Raw genomic sequence first — 14,322 nt, 5'->3', positions numbered from 1 at the left:
TCGCCAGGGGGCTAATGGGCACCCCGTGGAGCCGCGCGTGCTGCCTCCTCGCCTGGAATACAGAAGCCGGCCTGGGGTGGCAGGTGCTGGAACTAGGGGAGCGCTGCACGACCCCCGCTTGAAGTGACCCTTATATACAGGGTTTACAGTTTGATTCAAAGGCTCTCAGCACCCCCACTATACAAATTGTGCCAGCACCACTGTGTGGTAGGGACGAGAGGGGTCTGGCAAGGCCATGGTCCATCCTAAGCCAGTCACTGCACCTCTCTGCCTCAGTTTCGCCTGGTCTGAAAAATGATTTCCTACCTTTGTAAAGTGCTTTGAGAGCTACAGAGGCAACAGAAATGTAGGAGCTGAGCATCCTGTTTAGGGTGACCATATTTCCCCAAAGGGAAAATGGGACACTACACAGGGCTGACCCAAGCCCCCCCCCCCCCCCCCCAGGCCTAAGCTCTCCCTGCCTCCTGCATGCACGGGGCCAGCCCAACAGCTCCCTCCCGCATGCGGGACAAACCCCTGCCACCTGCCCAATATAGTAGCCAAAAAAATACAATAAAAAAGGCAACATATCATAGACCAGGCTGATGTTAGTGCATTTGTATACAGCACTGGTGAGACCACCCCTAGAATACTGATTACATTTCTGTGAACCTTAGAATTAGACGGATTAAAACAAATTGGAGGGAATTCAGAGAAGAGCAATTAAAATGATTAAAGGCCTGGTTGTATTAATGTATGAGGAAAGATTAGAAGTAAATATCTATAGCTTGGTTAATTGTTAAAGTAGGGGTAAGGGGAATATAGAACTGCCTACAAGTATTGAAAGGGGGGGAAGGAATATTTAAGATGGTTCAGGGGTTTTCATGAGCAGTAATGGGATGAAATTAAGCAAAGGAAAATGTATGCTTAATATCAACGATCCTTTGGTGATGAGGATTGGATTTGGATTGGAATAGTCACCTAATACGTTGTGGAAACCCACAGCTTTGTTCATTTAAAGTTAGACTGTATACTGTACAGTCTAGATTGTATATACAAAGAATATGCTGTAGGGAACAATTCTGTGCTGGCAGGGAGATAAGATAACCTAATAGGTCTTGTCTTTCTAATTTTTAGAGTATTCCACATGATCACCTGGAGAAAATGTAGGACATAATCTTTTACACACTTCCTACTCCTTAGAGGCTCTGATCCGATAATGAGCCCTGCTTGGGAAGACCTTGGTGCTTGCATAAAACTCATTGTAGGACTGGGCCATTGTACACTGCTGTAAGTAGTCCTGTTGACGTCCGAGGGAATATTAATGGTGGTAAGTACTAGATCCAGAATTGCTTCACGGGATTGTAATAAACTGTAGACACAGAACTGTTGTTGTATAAATAAGACTGGAGGAATGTTGTGGCAAATTTCTGAGGGAAATAAAGAATTTGTCTTGACATTTTAGAAAAGTAATTGAAAAATCCTGAATGCAGGCTTTGATGGATGGATGAATGAATGAATGAAAGAAATAAAATGGCATTGGCAACCTGTGTGGAGCCCTTCTGCTATCCTTTTCTCCCATGCATAGTTCCTTTCCATACTTAGGCATCTATATATCTTTTTTAGTTCTTTCAATACCTTTATAAATGTAGTAGTCATGAAAGTGAAGAATTTATAGGGCTGTAGGTATATTTCTGACAATCCTGCTAAATCCTGACCTGCATCATCCCCTGATATTCCATTCCTGAGCTTCCACACTATTCTGTTGAGCGTGTACCTAACCTGCAATGCCTGGCCTTCTAGTTCTAGAAAACAGAGACTGTAATTATGCCAAATTGTATTAAAGTTACAGTGATCTGGATCCACTAGGATCTAGAATGGATCCCCCCAAAGCCATTTTGCTGTATCTAATGTATCCAGACCTATGTATTAGTCTATTGTACCTCAAGCCCTCCTAAAAACGATTTCGTGGTTACCACTTCACCCTTCAAGACCTCAGCTTAAATTTTGATGAGGCACACTGTTGTGTTCTTTCCTCTGACGTGCTCTCAGTATTCTGGCTGTAGATAGGTGTTAGCAACAGCATGTGAAGTGATAATTTCTATCACTGCCACTGGGTTCCTTCTCACCCTGAGTTATTCTTGGTCTCACATTTATTCATTCTCTAAATCAGGGGGTCCCTGATAATATGTTCCGTATATTAATAGGGAGTGTGCTTTGCGGATATGTACTGTTCTGTTTTCAATTGCCAGGCATCTCATCTCCCATTTATGATTGTATATTATCTTTGTGGCAACTACAGCAATTGGTTACATGAAAAGTAATATTAAATGAAAATACTTAATGCATTTTTAGCTTATTTAAATGTGAGTTAGCAGCTGGAAGTAAGTTTGTACCTATAACCTTAATTCAAGCTTAAAGAAGGTGGAGGTTTTTTTTTTTTTTTTGAAGTAATTTTCAAAGCAGATCAAAAAATGCAAACACTGTTAGGTTTGGGCACATGTGAAATGTAAAAGAAGCTATATGTTTTTATACACCTATATTATTAAACAGTTGTCCACAGGGGTAGGGGCACAAATAACACAGGAGACAGTGGAGCCCTCTCTGCTAGTTTTATACCAGCTGAGAGTTCCTTTGCATAAGGTAAATTCTTCACTGGCTCTCTTTGACCACTTTCTTCCTGCCTGCTTGGTTATAACAATATTTTGCTGTCTGATTTCATGCTGTTGTACTTTGTATTTAAAGGGGGGCGGTGAATGGGGGATGGGGAGGTTGGAAGAAAACATACAATCTGTTTGTTTAATGCTACAATTTTACACATTATACTAGTTTTACAGATGAGTATGATTAACTTAGGAACAATGACCAATAATTTCAACGCTGTAATGAATGAGACAGCAATGGATATTCTTGGGAAACACCATAAGACGACAAAATCTTGGGTCACAAATGAAACACTACATATGTGTGACATTATAAGAGAACTCAAAAGAGAAGAACAGCACTGAGCAAGCTGATACAGAGCGGTGGGCGGAAAAATCAAGAAAGGAATGAAAGTGGCCAAGGAGATATGGATCGAAAAACAATGCTCTAATATTGAAGAGTGTATCAATAATAAAAATAGCAAACAAGACTTCCACGTTGTAAAAGATCCAACGAAGGAAAGATGGACCAAAGCTAACGCAATTCAAGACAAGGAAGGGAACAGTCTTAAAAGAAGAAAGGGACATTATTGATAGGTGTACAAACTACTGCTCTGATCTATGCAACCACCAGACAAATGGAGATCCTAGTGTCTAAGACAGCCCAGATTAAACAGAGGATGATTTTCCAGTACTGTATGAAGAAGTGGAGACAGCTGTGAAATCACTCAAGAATGGAAAGGCTACAGGTATTGACAACATCCCAGCCAAACTAATTAAATTCGGAGGAGAAATAGTAATAGATGTACTCACCAAGATCTGCAACAATATCTGGCAGACAAGTGAGTGGCCCTCCATGTGGACACAGTCGCTAATCATCACTCTGCCAAAGAAAGGCAACCTGTAATTGTGTCAAAATTACCAGACCATAAGTTTGATTAGCCATCCCACAAAGTCATGCTGAAAGTCATATTGAACAGATTGAAGCCACAAGCAGAGAATATTGCTGAAGAACAGGCTGGCTTTCGTGCTAGAAGAAGTATCACAGAATAGATTTTCAACCTTTGTTTTCTATGTGAGAAGTACTTACAACACCAGCAGGACATCTACCACGTCTTTGTTGATTTCAGGAAGGCCTTTGACGGAACATGGCACAAAGCTCTCTTGGCAAACATGAAAATGTACAATGTTGGTCATAAGCTTATTCATACCTTTAAACAACTGTATGCCAAGGCCAGCAGTGCAGTTCTCATCAATGGCACAGTAGGAGAGTGGTTTCGCACCACTGTTGGAGTCCAGCAAGGCTGCCTTCTTTTGCCCTCACTGTTCAACGTCTATGTGGAGCACTTAATGACTGATGCCCCAGAAGATCACATATGCACAGTCAGCACTGGGGGGGTGAACAATCTCAAATCTTTGGTTTGCGGATGACATTGACGGCTTGGCAGGTAGCAAAAAAGATCAACTTGCCAACCTTGTGAAATGATTGGATGAAACCTCCACAAAATATAGCATGGAAATCAGTGCAGAGAAAACCAACCTGATGACAAACAAATGTGACGGGATAAGCTCACATATCACTATCAGCGGACAAGAGCTGGAGACTGTGAAACAGTTCAAGTATTTGGGGGCAATCATCACTGATTAAGGATCAAAGGCAGAAATTCTGGCAAGAACTGCAAAAACAATAGCAACAGTGGCAAAACTAAAGCCAATTTGGAGGAACAAGAACATCTCCCTGGAATCCAGACTGAAATTGCTGCACGCACTAGTCAGCTCCATTTTTCTGTATGCATGCGAGATATGGACCCTTATGGCAGAATTCAAATGGAAAATACAGGTAGTAGAGATGAGATACTTCTGTGAAATCCTACATTGACCACGTCACTAATGAAGAGGTCTGCAACATTATCACCTAATGAGCTGGGTCATACAAAGACCTCCTGACGACTGTGAAGAAGAAGCACAAGCTGAAGTGGTATGGACATGTAACAAGATTATCTGGCCTATTCAAGATCATCCTCCAAGGGACAGAACAGGGGAAGAGAAGAAGAGGTAACTAGAAGAAGAGATGGATTGACAACATAAAAGAGTAGACAGGAATGGACTTTGCAGAAACCCAAGCACTGACACACACTCATCAAAGGTGGAGTCAATTGGTTGATTGATCATCAGTGATGGTGCCCCAACAACCAATGCAGTTATGAGAGTGATGATGATGATGAACTTCCCCAAAGGGCATACACTGCTTTAGTAGCAGAAGGCTTGTGTAATACACATTGTTGGGTTGTTCAAGTATACCTTGTGAAACTGCTGCTGCTCCATGTGAAATGGATGTTTCTGTGAGGGTATGTCTACACTATGAAATTAGGTCGATTTAATAGAAGTCGATTTTTTAGAAATTGATTTGATACAGTCAATTGTGTCCCCATTAAGCGCATTAGGTCGGCGGTGTGTGTCCACAGTACCGAGGATAGCGTTGACTTCCAGAGCGTTGCACTGTGGTAGCTATCCCACAGTTCCTGCAGTCTCTGCTGCCCATTGGAATTCTGGGTTGAGCTCCCAATGCACGATGGGGCAAAAACATTGTCGCGGGTGGTTCTGGGTACATGTCATCAGGCCTCCCCTCCCTCCATGAAAGCAACGGCAAAAAATAGTTTCTCACCTTTTTTCCTGGGTTACCCGTGCAGACGACATACCATGGCAAGCATGGAACCTGTTCAGCTCACTGTCATCGTATGGGTCCTGGGTGTTGCTGGCAGACGCAGTTAGGGTGACCAGATGTCCCGATAAAATCGGGACTGTCTTGGCAATTTGTCCTGATATTTTGCACTCCGTTTTTTTTTTTGCTCTGCCCATGGCTCCCCCCAAAGTGTCCCAATATTTTCTTCCTCTCATCTGGTCACTCTAGATACAGTACTGCAGTGCTACACACCAGCATCCCCTTGCCTTGCCGACGGCAGATGGTGCAATACGACTGCTAACCATCGTCGTTGTCCCATGGGTGCTCCTTGCCAACCTTGGTTAGATTGGTTGGGGGTGCCTGGGCAGACATGGGTGCTTCTGGCCAGCCTCGGTGAGGTCAGTCGGGGGAGCCTGGACAAAAATGGGAATGACTCCAGGTCATTCTCTTCTTTTAAGTTTCATCTAATGGAGATTCAGTCCTACCTGGAATATCATGCCAGCTGGAGGCTTCTGCCTCAGGCTGCTCTCCCAGTCAGCAGCACCACGCGGTCACACCTACCCCAGCCTGCTCCCACGGCTTATGAAGCCTGACCAGTAGTAAGGAGCAGTTCAGCTATTGGCTGAGCAAGGGCATAATGGTGGTAGAATGTGCCTTTGGACATTTAAAAGCTAGCTGGTGCAGTTAACTGACTCAGTTAGACCTCAGCCTAATCAATATTTCCATTGTTATTGCTGTTTGCTGTGTATGGTGTGAAAGTTCTGTTTGTGTCTCCTTGATGAAAACCCTCCCCCTTGGTTCACTCTACTTCCCTGTAAGCCAACCGCCCTCCTCTCCCCCCTTTGATCTCCACTTGCAGAGGCAATAAAATTATTATTTCAAATTCATGCATTCTTTATTAATTTGTCACACAAATGGGGGGATAACTGCCAAGGTAGCCCGGGAGGGGTGGGGGATGAGGGAAGCACAGGGCTGGGGTTGTTGTAGGAGCACCCCCTAGAATGGCATGCAGTTCATCATAGAAACGGCATGTCTGGGGCTCTGACCCGGAGTGGCCGTTTGCCTCTCTGGTTCTTTGGTAGGCTTGCCTGAGTTTCTTAATTTTCACGCGGCACTGCTGCAGGTCCCTGTTATAACCTCTGTCCTTCATGCCCTTGGAGATTTTTTCAAATATTCCGGCATTTTGTCTTTCGGAACAGAGTTCAGATAGCACAGATTGGTCTCCCCATACAGCGATCAGATGCAGTACCTCCCATTCGGTCCATGCTGGAGCTCTTTTGTGATTCTGGGACTCCATGGTCACCTGTGCTGATCAGCTTGCCACACTGGCCAAACAGGAAATGAAATTCAAAAGTTTGCAGGGCTTTTCCTGTCTACCTGGCCAGTGCACCTGAGTTGAGAGTGCTGTCCAGAGTGGTCACAATGGAGCACTCTGGGATAGCTCCCGGAAGCCAATGCTGTCGAATTGCATCCACACGACCCCAAATTCGAGCGAGCAGGGTCGATTTCAGCGCTAATCTCCTAATTGGGGAGGAGTACAGAAATTGATTTTGAGAGCCCTTTAAGTTGACAAAAATGGCTTCGTTGTGTGGACGGGTGCAGGATTAAATCGATCTAACGCTGCTAAATTCAACCTAAACTCGCAGTGTAGACCAGGGCTGAAGGTACAAATAGGGCAGGTACATTGATACTCTGAAAGGGAAACTCCAGCGTGTTGTAATTGTCTAATTAATCTACATTTCTGCTTACTATTCTGATGGTCTGTAGTCAAACTGCATAAGATCAGTATTTTTTTTTCAGGAGTAATTATTCAAGATCCTGGGAAGGTTTATTAACATAAATTGAGATTTTTCAAAGCAAGCTAGGGAATTTAGACACATATCTGCAAGTAAAAGTAATGGCTTCTCTAGACCAGGACTTGTCAGTCTTTTGAAAGCTGAGCCCCCACTATGATAAAATGAAAGCAATTCTCCACCTCCCCTCACCTGGTAACCCTAAACATGTGATGTAAAAGGCCTATTCATCTTTACACATTTTCAATGCCCCAACTACTCCTTTGCAGTCCCATTCTTTGGGAAATGCTGCCATAGATTGCTATGAAAATCTCAACTGTAGTATAATGTCTAGTAACTCAACTTGCAGTTTGAATGCAGCAATTTTTAATATTGAAAAAGTAATTTAAAAAAATAAAATAGTGCCCTTATTGGAGGCAGACAGCAGCACAGAGTGGAGGCAGACTGCAGCACAGCATGATATTTTCATGTTGCTTGCCACTATCAAGCACAAGAGGTATTTTGCCATAGTATGGCCGGAATGTTTATGGACTACCAAACTGGCTTGTTTGGCATGTGTTGCTGCTTCTCTAAGGAGGAACCATGGAAGTTGCACAGGCACTGGAACTAGGATGCTGCTGCACCCTCTGGCTTGAAGTGGTTTCCATTATATACACTTTGGTTCAACGGCTTTTGGCACAGCACCCCTGGTTGTTTGACGAATTTTCTGCTGTGTTTGCATCCTAGCAACACCCTTTTACCTTCAAAAGACTCCTACTGACTGTGGCATGGTCCTTGGTGCATTACAGAAGTGTAGCTGTCTGAGCAGTCTTGTACATCATATCAGATTCCCTCTGTCTCCCACCCCTTACTTCATATGAAACACCCTCGTACACCTTCTCCTCTCCTTGCTCTCGAGCACAGTGAATATAGATATACAATGTAAATATAGATATACAAAGCTCTAGGCATTAAATCTTCATGTTAAATATAAGATTTTCATAGTGGGTAAAGAACCACACCCAATACCTCCTGCTTTCTAAATAAAAAACAGACATTTCACTTACAATAGAATCTACCAGACTAGTCGTGATGCATGTGAGTATACACACCTAACCCCCTGGACATTGCAGAGTAATTACATAGCTGATTATTCAGGGAACACAGTAAACTGGTAAAGAGCTTTAAAGGCTCAATAGGGTACATTGTGGTTGAAAGCTAGCACCCATGTAGAGTTACTGTTTTAGTTTAATTTTCCTGAAATAAACATCAGTAGAAGAAAAAAAAAAGCCGGGGGAGGAGGGTAATATCAAAGAAACGTTCCATTTAGCATAAGAACCAAATAGTATGAACACAGTGAGCAAAGAAAACAGAATACAACTGCTAGGCAACGATCTGGATTGAAACACTGCAGTTCCTGTAGACGCTAATAGCTGACTGAGAACATTGTGATAGTATTTCAGTCCTTGACTTCAGATGCAGATTTCTGTTAAGTGTCTTTATATTTTAGGCCATGTCTACATCTAAAATTTTGCAGCGCTGGTTGTTACAGCTGTATTAGTACAGCTGTATAGGGCCAGCGCTGCAGAGTGGCCACACTTACAGCAACCAGCGCTGCAAGTGGTGTTAGATGTGGCCACACTGCAGCGCTGTTGGGCGGCTTCAAGGGGGGTTCCGGGACCGAGAGAGCAAACCGGGAAAGGAAACCAGCTTCGCCGCGGTTTGCTCTCTCGGTCCCGGAGCCAGCCAGCAAACCGCAGGGAAGGAGACCTGCTTGCTCGGGGTTCCGGGACCGAGAGAGCAAACCGGGAACGCCGCGGTTTGCTCTCTCGGTCCCGGAGCCAGCCAGCAAACCGCGGGGAAGGAGACCTGCTTGCTCGGGGTTCCGGGACCGAGAGAGCAAACCGGGAACGCCGCGGTTTGCTCTCTCGGTCCCGGAGCCAGCCAGCAAACCGCGGGGAAGGAGACCTGCTTGCTCGGGGTTCCGGGACCGAGAGAGCAAACCGGGAACGCCGCGGTTTGCTCTCTCGGTCCCGGAGCCAGCCAGCAAACCGCGGGGAAGGAGACCTGCTTGCTCGGGGTTCCGGGACCGAGAGAGCAAACCGCGGCGAAGCTGGTTTCCTTTCCCGGTTTGCTCTCTCGGTCCCGGAACCCCGAGCAAGCAGGTCTCCTTCCCCGCGGTTTGCTGGCTGGCTCCGGGACCGAGAGAGCAAACCGCGGCGTTCCCGGTTTGCTCTCTCGGTCCCGGAACCCCGAGCAAGCAGGTCTCCTTCCCCGCGGTTTGCTGGCTGGCTCCGGGACCGAGAGAGCAAACCGGGAAAGGAAACCAGCTTGATTACCAGAGGCTTCCTCCTTCCACGGAGGTCAAGAAAAGCGCTGGTGAGTGTCTACATTGCATTACCAGCGCTGGATCACCAGCGCTGGATCCTCTACACCCGAGACAAAACGGGAGTACGGCCAGCGCTGCAAACAGGGAGTTGCAGCGCTGGTGATGCCCTGCAGATGTGGACACTCTCAAAGTTGCAGCGCTGTAACTCCCTCACCAGCGCTGCAACTTTCTGATGTAGACAAGCCCTTAGACATCTGCAGCTGTAACTGTCATTGGAAGTTTGCAAAAGTACATGTGCTGAGTAATTTATACTAGTCATGACCTCTCAAACTGTCATACTTACTAGTGTCTCTCGTATTCCTAGCGAAAAATCAAAATTCACAGCAATCGGTGTGTGCGCGCACCAAGGTGGGTAGTATTATATATGGAAATGCAGTATGTTCAGAGCTCACATGCAATGGGCTATTTTGGCTCATTTCTGTTTACTGTTTAGTTTTCTGCTCATATTTCCTGTTTTGAGTCATCTGGGAGTAGCTAGCTGGAGGTAAGAATGTGACCAGTTAGCCCATGGACCTGTCTGGGAGTAGCTTCCTGTTAAATTAATAAATTAACTTGCCTGTTGAATCTGCTCTGTGTGATGACTTAAACCTGTCTCTAGAGCAGCGTTTCTCAAAATGGGGGTTCTGACCCAGAAGGGGGTTGCAGGACTATTGTCGTGGGGGTGGGTTTGTGAGATGGTTTGACATTGCCACCCTTAATTTTGTACTGCTGCTAGCGGTGGTGCTGCCTTCAGAGCTGGGTGGTTGGAGAGCTCAGAAAGATGCACCAACACCAGCAGCTGCATAGAAGTAAGGGTAGCATGGCATGGAATTTTTGAGGGGTGGGGGTTATCACAACCTGAAATATTTTCAGAGGGGGTCCCAGCAAAGAAGTTTGAGAACCCCTGCCCTCGAGAAACTGAGAGTAGGGGTAGATAGGGTAGCTATGTTCAGAAGCATAGTTGCATTCTGGCTTGAGAAGCATCAGCAACCCCAGTGTTTGTAGGTGTCATGTGGTCCAAATACTGATGTTCTGGTTGGTCCTCTGAGGCCAAATATACTGCTGTAGAGCAGGGAGAGTGAGAGTTGGATCTTCTACCCAAAGAGGAAGTTGTGCTGGCATCAGTTCGTAAAAAGCCCAACAGGCCATCTGGAATGAGTGAAGGAATGAATATAGAGAGGACTTGCAACATCCTGTTTGTACCATTCCTCTCTCTCCCAGTTTCTATCCCTCCCTTCTGTGTCACCTATCTGGGTGCCTGAGGCAGGTTGGCCCAGTTTCTTCTCCAGCAGTAGCAATCATCAGAGACGCTGATGTCATTCTCATTCTGATTTAACTGCCTATTGAAGAACTGTGCCTATCCTTAGTCAAAGAGAGTTGTAATCTGGAAAATCCTCCTGGATTTCTATCTTCTCTAGCATTCTTGGGTGGCAGTGGTGTCCATAAATTCCTTTTGCTAGCTGCATTTGACTAAGGAGTTACAACTTTTACTCTTATTTAGGCCTTGCAGTAGTTATTTATTTAGTCAACTTCTCCCTTTATCTAGGTGATATAGTATGTGAATGCCTACTCTGTGCTCTCCAAATTGGATTACTAAAATGAACTGTCAAAGACCCCTCAGAAGCTTTAGTTACAGCAGATTGCAGCTGTTTGCTTGCTTTGTAGTGCTACCTGTAGGGAGCTTATTAGCGCCATAGATTACATAGGCTCTCATTTTATGTCTATAAATCCTCTGAGTGTTAGCTACTCAGAGATTGTCAGAATGATACATAAGGAAAGAGGCAATCTATGTCAGATGAGGTGCTCCTAACAGGCTGAGTTGAGTTCTTAGGGACAAGTGGCAGTGCTGAAATGCATTCTCAGTGGAGGGCCCTTGGTTCTGGAATTTGTTTCCTTTCTTGGTCCCACAGAGCTAGAGTCTGTTGATATTCAGGGAACAATGGAAGACGTATGTATTTATTCTGCCTTTTGTCTTAGTGATGGATGGGAGCTGGGGTGAGATAGTAATGAGGACAGTTCATGTTATACCATTTGTTTGGTTGGTTGACAGGTATTTTCTATATGCTCCCAGAAGTTTTGTAATGGGTACATTTTTCAAAAAGAAACAACCAACTAAATGGCTTAGTCATGTTAATTATAGCCTTAGCACTTTGTTAGGCCTTTAGGGAAATTAAAATGCATCACTTATAATCTGTAGTATAGTCAGTCAAAATATATAATTATACATACAATATAATTACACTTGGATAATGTGGGTCTTTGTTGAGCTTGTCTTCATACAGATACTACTTTCATCTTCCTGCCATAAAAATCTCTATGTACCTTTTTAATACTGCACTCAGCACTAGGGTATCTGAAAAAAGAACAGGAGTACTTGTGGCACTAACAAATGTATTTGAGCATAAGCTTTCGTGGGCTACAGCCCACTTCTTTGGATGCATGGAATGGAACATATATTGAGGATATATATATATATATATATATACATACACACACACACACACACACACACACACAGAGAGCATGAAAAGGTGGGAGCTGTCTTACCAACTCTGAGAGGCCAATTAAGTAAGAGAAAAAAAACTTCTGAAGTGATAATCAAGATAGCCCAGTACAGACAGTTTGATAACAAGTGTGAGAATATTACAAGGGGAGATAGATTCAATGTTTGTAATGGCTCAGCCATTCCCAGTCCCTATTCAAGCCTAAGTTGATTGTATCTAGTTTGCATATCAATTCCAGCTCAGCAGTTTCTCGTTGGAGTCTGTTTTTGAAGCTTTTCTGTTGCAAACTAGGATATCTGAGCATCTTATAGCATTGTGCTGGCATTAGAATGTTTCTGACCAAAAGTGGTGCTGAACAGGAATCATGACAGAATTTCAGCTTACGACAGACAACAGAAATTTGATTTGGCTGAAGTCAGTAACTAACTCCCAGCCAGATATCCACTTAATTGTCAGGGACAAGGTGGGTGAAGTAGTATCTTCTATTGGACCAACTTCTGTTAGTGAGAGAAAAGCTTCTGAGCCACACAGAGCTCTCCTTCAGGTCTGGAAAATGTCTCCAGCATCACAGCTAAATGCAAGGTGGAACCGATTATTTAGCGTAAGTAGTTAGTACATATTCTAAGGGCTGGTCCACACTACGGGGGGGAAATCGATCTTAGATACGCAACTTCAGCTATGTGAATAACGTAGCTGAAGTCGAATATCTAAGTTCGGATTACTCACCCGTCCACACCGCGCGGGATCGATGTTCGCGGCTCTCCCTGTCGATTCCGGAACTCCGTTGGGGTTGATGGAGTTCCGGAATCGATATAAGCGTGCTCGGGGATCGATATATCGCATCTAGATTAGACGCGATATATCGATCCCCGAGCAATCGATTTTAACCCGCCGATATGGCGGGTAGTCTGGACGTGGCCTAAGGGACCATTCAAGGTCGAGTGGCCCATTACCACCTCTGCAATCAAAAGACATTCTCTCACCAACAGAAGTTGGTCCAATAAAAGGAATTACTTCACCCACCATGTTGGTCTAATATTCAGGGACTGATATGGCTACAACTCCATTACTTAATTGTCAGGCAATCATCAGCTGGATACCACACTGAGGCTTTAGCTACACTACACAGCTTTTAGTGACATGGCCGTGACGCTAAAAGTCAGGCAGTGTAAATGCTGTTACTTCCACCCCCTACGAGCAGGGTTAGAGTTGTCAACAGGAGAGTGCTCCTGCTGACAATAAGCCATTTGCATTGGCACTTGCTGCGGCAAAACTTTTGTCTTTTTTAAGCACCTTTGAATGACAAAAGTTTTGTCGTTCAATTGGCAGTGTAGACAAAGCCTAAGACCTTGGCCTGGTCTACACTATGTGTTTAAACCGATTTTAGTAGTGTTAAACCGATTTAACACTGTACCCGTCCACACTACGAGGCCCTATATATCGATATAAAGGGCTCTTTAAATCAGTTTCTGTACTCCTCCCCAACGAGAGGAGTAGCGCTGAAATCGGTATTACCATATCGGATTAGGGTTAGTGTGGCCACAAATCGACGGTATTGGCCTTCGGGCGGTATCCCACAGTGCACCACTGTGACCACTCTGGACAGCAATCTGAACTCAGATGCAAGTGGCCAGTTAAACAGGAAAAGCCCTGCGAACTTTTGAATTTCATTTCCTGTTTGCCCAGCGTGGAGCTCTGATCAGCACGGGTGGTGATGCAGTCCCAAATCCAAAAAGAGCTCCAGCATGGATCATACGGGAGATACTGGATCTGATCGCTGTATGGGGAGACAAATCTATCAGAGCTCCGTTACAGAAGACGAAATGCCAAAAAGCATTTGAAAAAAATCTCCAGGCTACACAGTGCTGCGTGACAAGCGTAACAGAAAGCCAAAGAATCAAATGGACGCTCATGGAGGGAGGGAGGGGGTACTGAGGACTCCAGCTATCCCACAGTCCACAGCAGTCTCCAAAAAATATTTACATTCTTGGCTGAGCTCCCAATGCCTGTAGGTTCAAACACATTGTCCGGCGTGGTTCAGGGTATAGCTCGAAAATTTACTCCCTCCCCCCCATGTGAAAGAAAAGGGACAGAAATCGTTTCTTGACTTCTTTCAGTGTCACCCTATGTCTACTGAATGCTGCTGGTAGACGCGATGCTGCAGCAGTGAAGAGCAGTATCCACTCCTCTCCCCTCCCTGGTGGCAGATGGTGCAGTAGAACTGCTAGCCGTCCTTGTCATGAGCCCGTGAGTGCTCCTGGCTGGCCTCAGGTAAGGCTGGCTGAGGGTGCCTGGGTAAAAATAGGAATGATTCCCGGTCATTCCCAGTAGATGGTATGGTAACCATTCTCATCATAGCAACTGGGGGCTGAGC

This window comes from Gopherus evgoodei, chromosome 6 (assembly GCF_007399415.2).
Source record: "Gopherus evgoodei ecotype Sinaloan lineage chromosome 6, rGopEvg1_v1.p, whole genome shotgun sequence".
Taxonomy (NCBI): domain Eukaryota; kingdom Metazoa; phylum Chordata; order Testudines; family Testudinidae; genus Gopherus; species Gopherus evgoodei.
The sequence above is the reverse complement of the archived record's forward strand: the minus strand, read 5'-3'. Positions refer to the sequence as shown.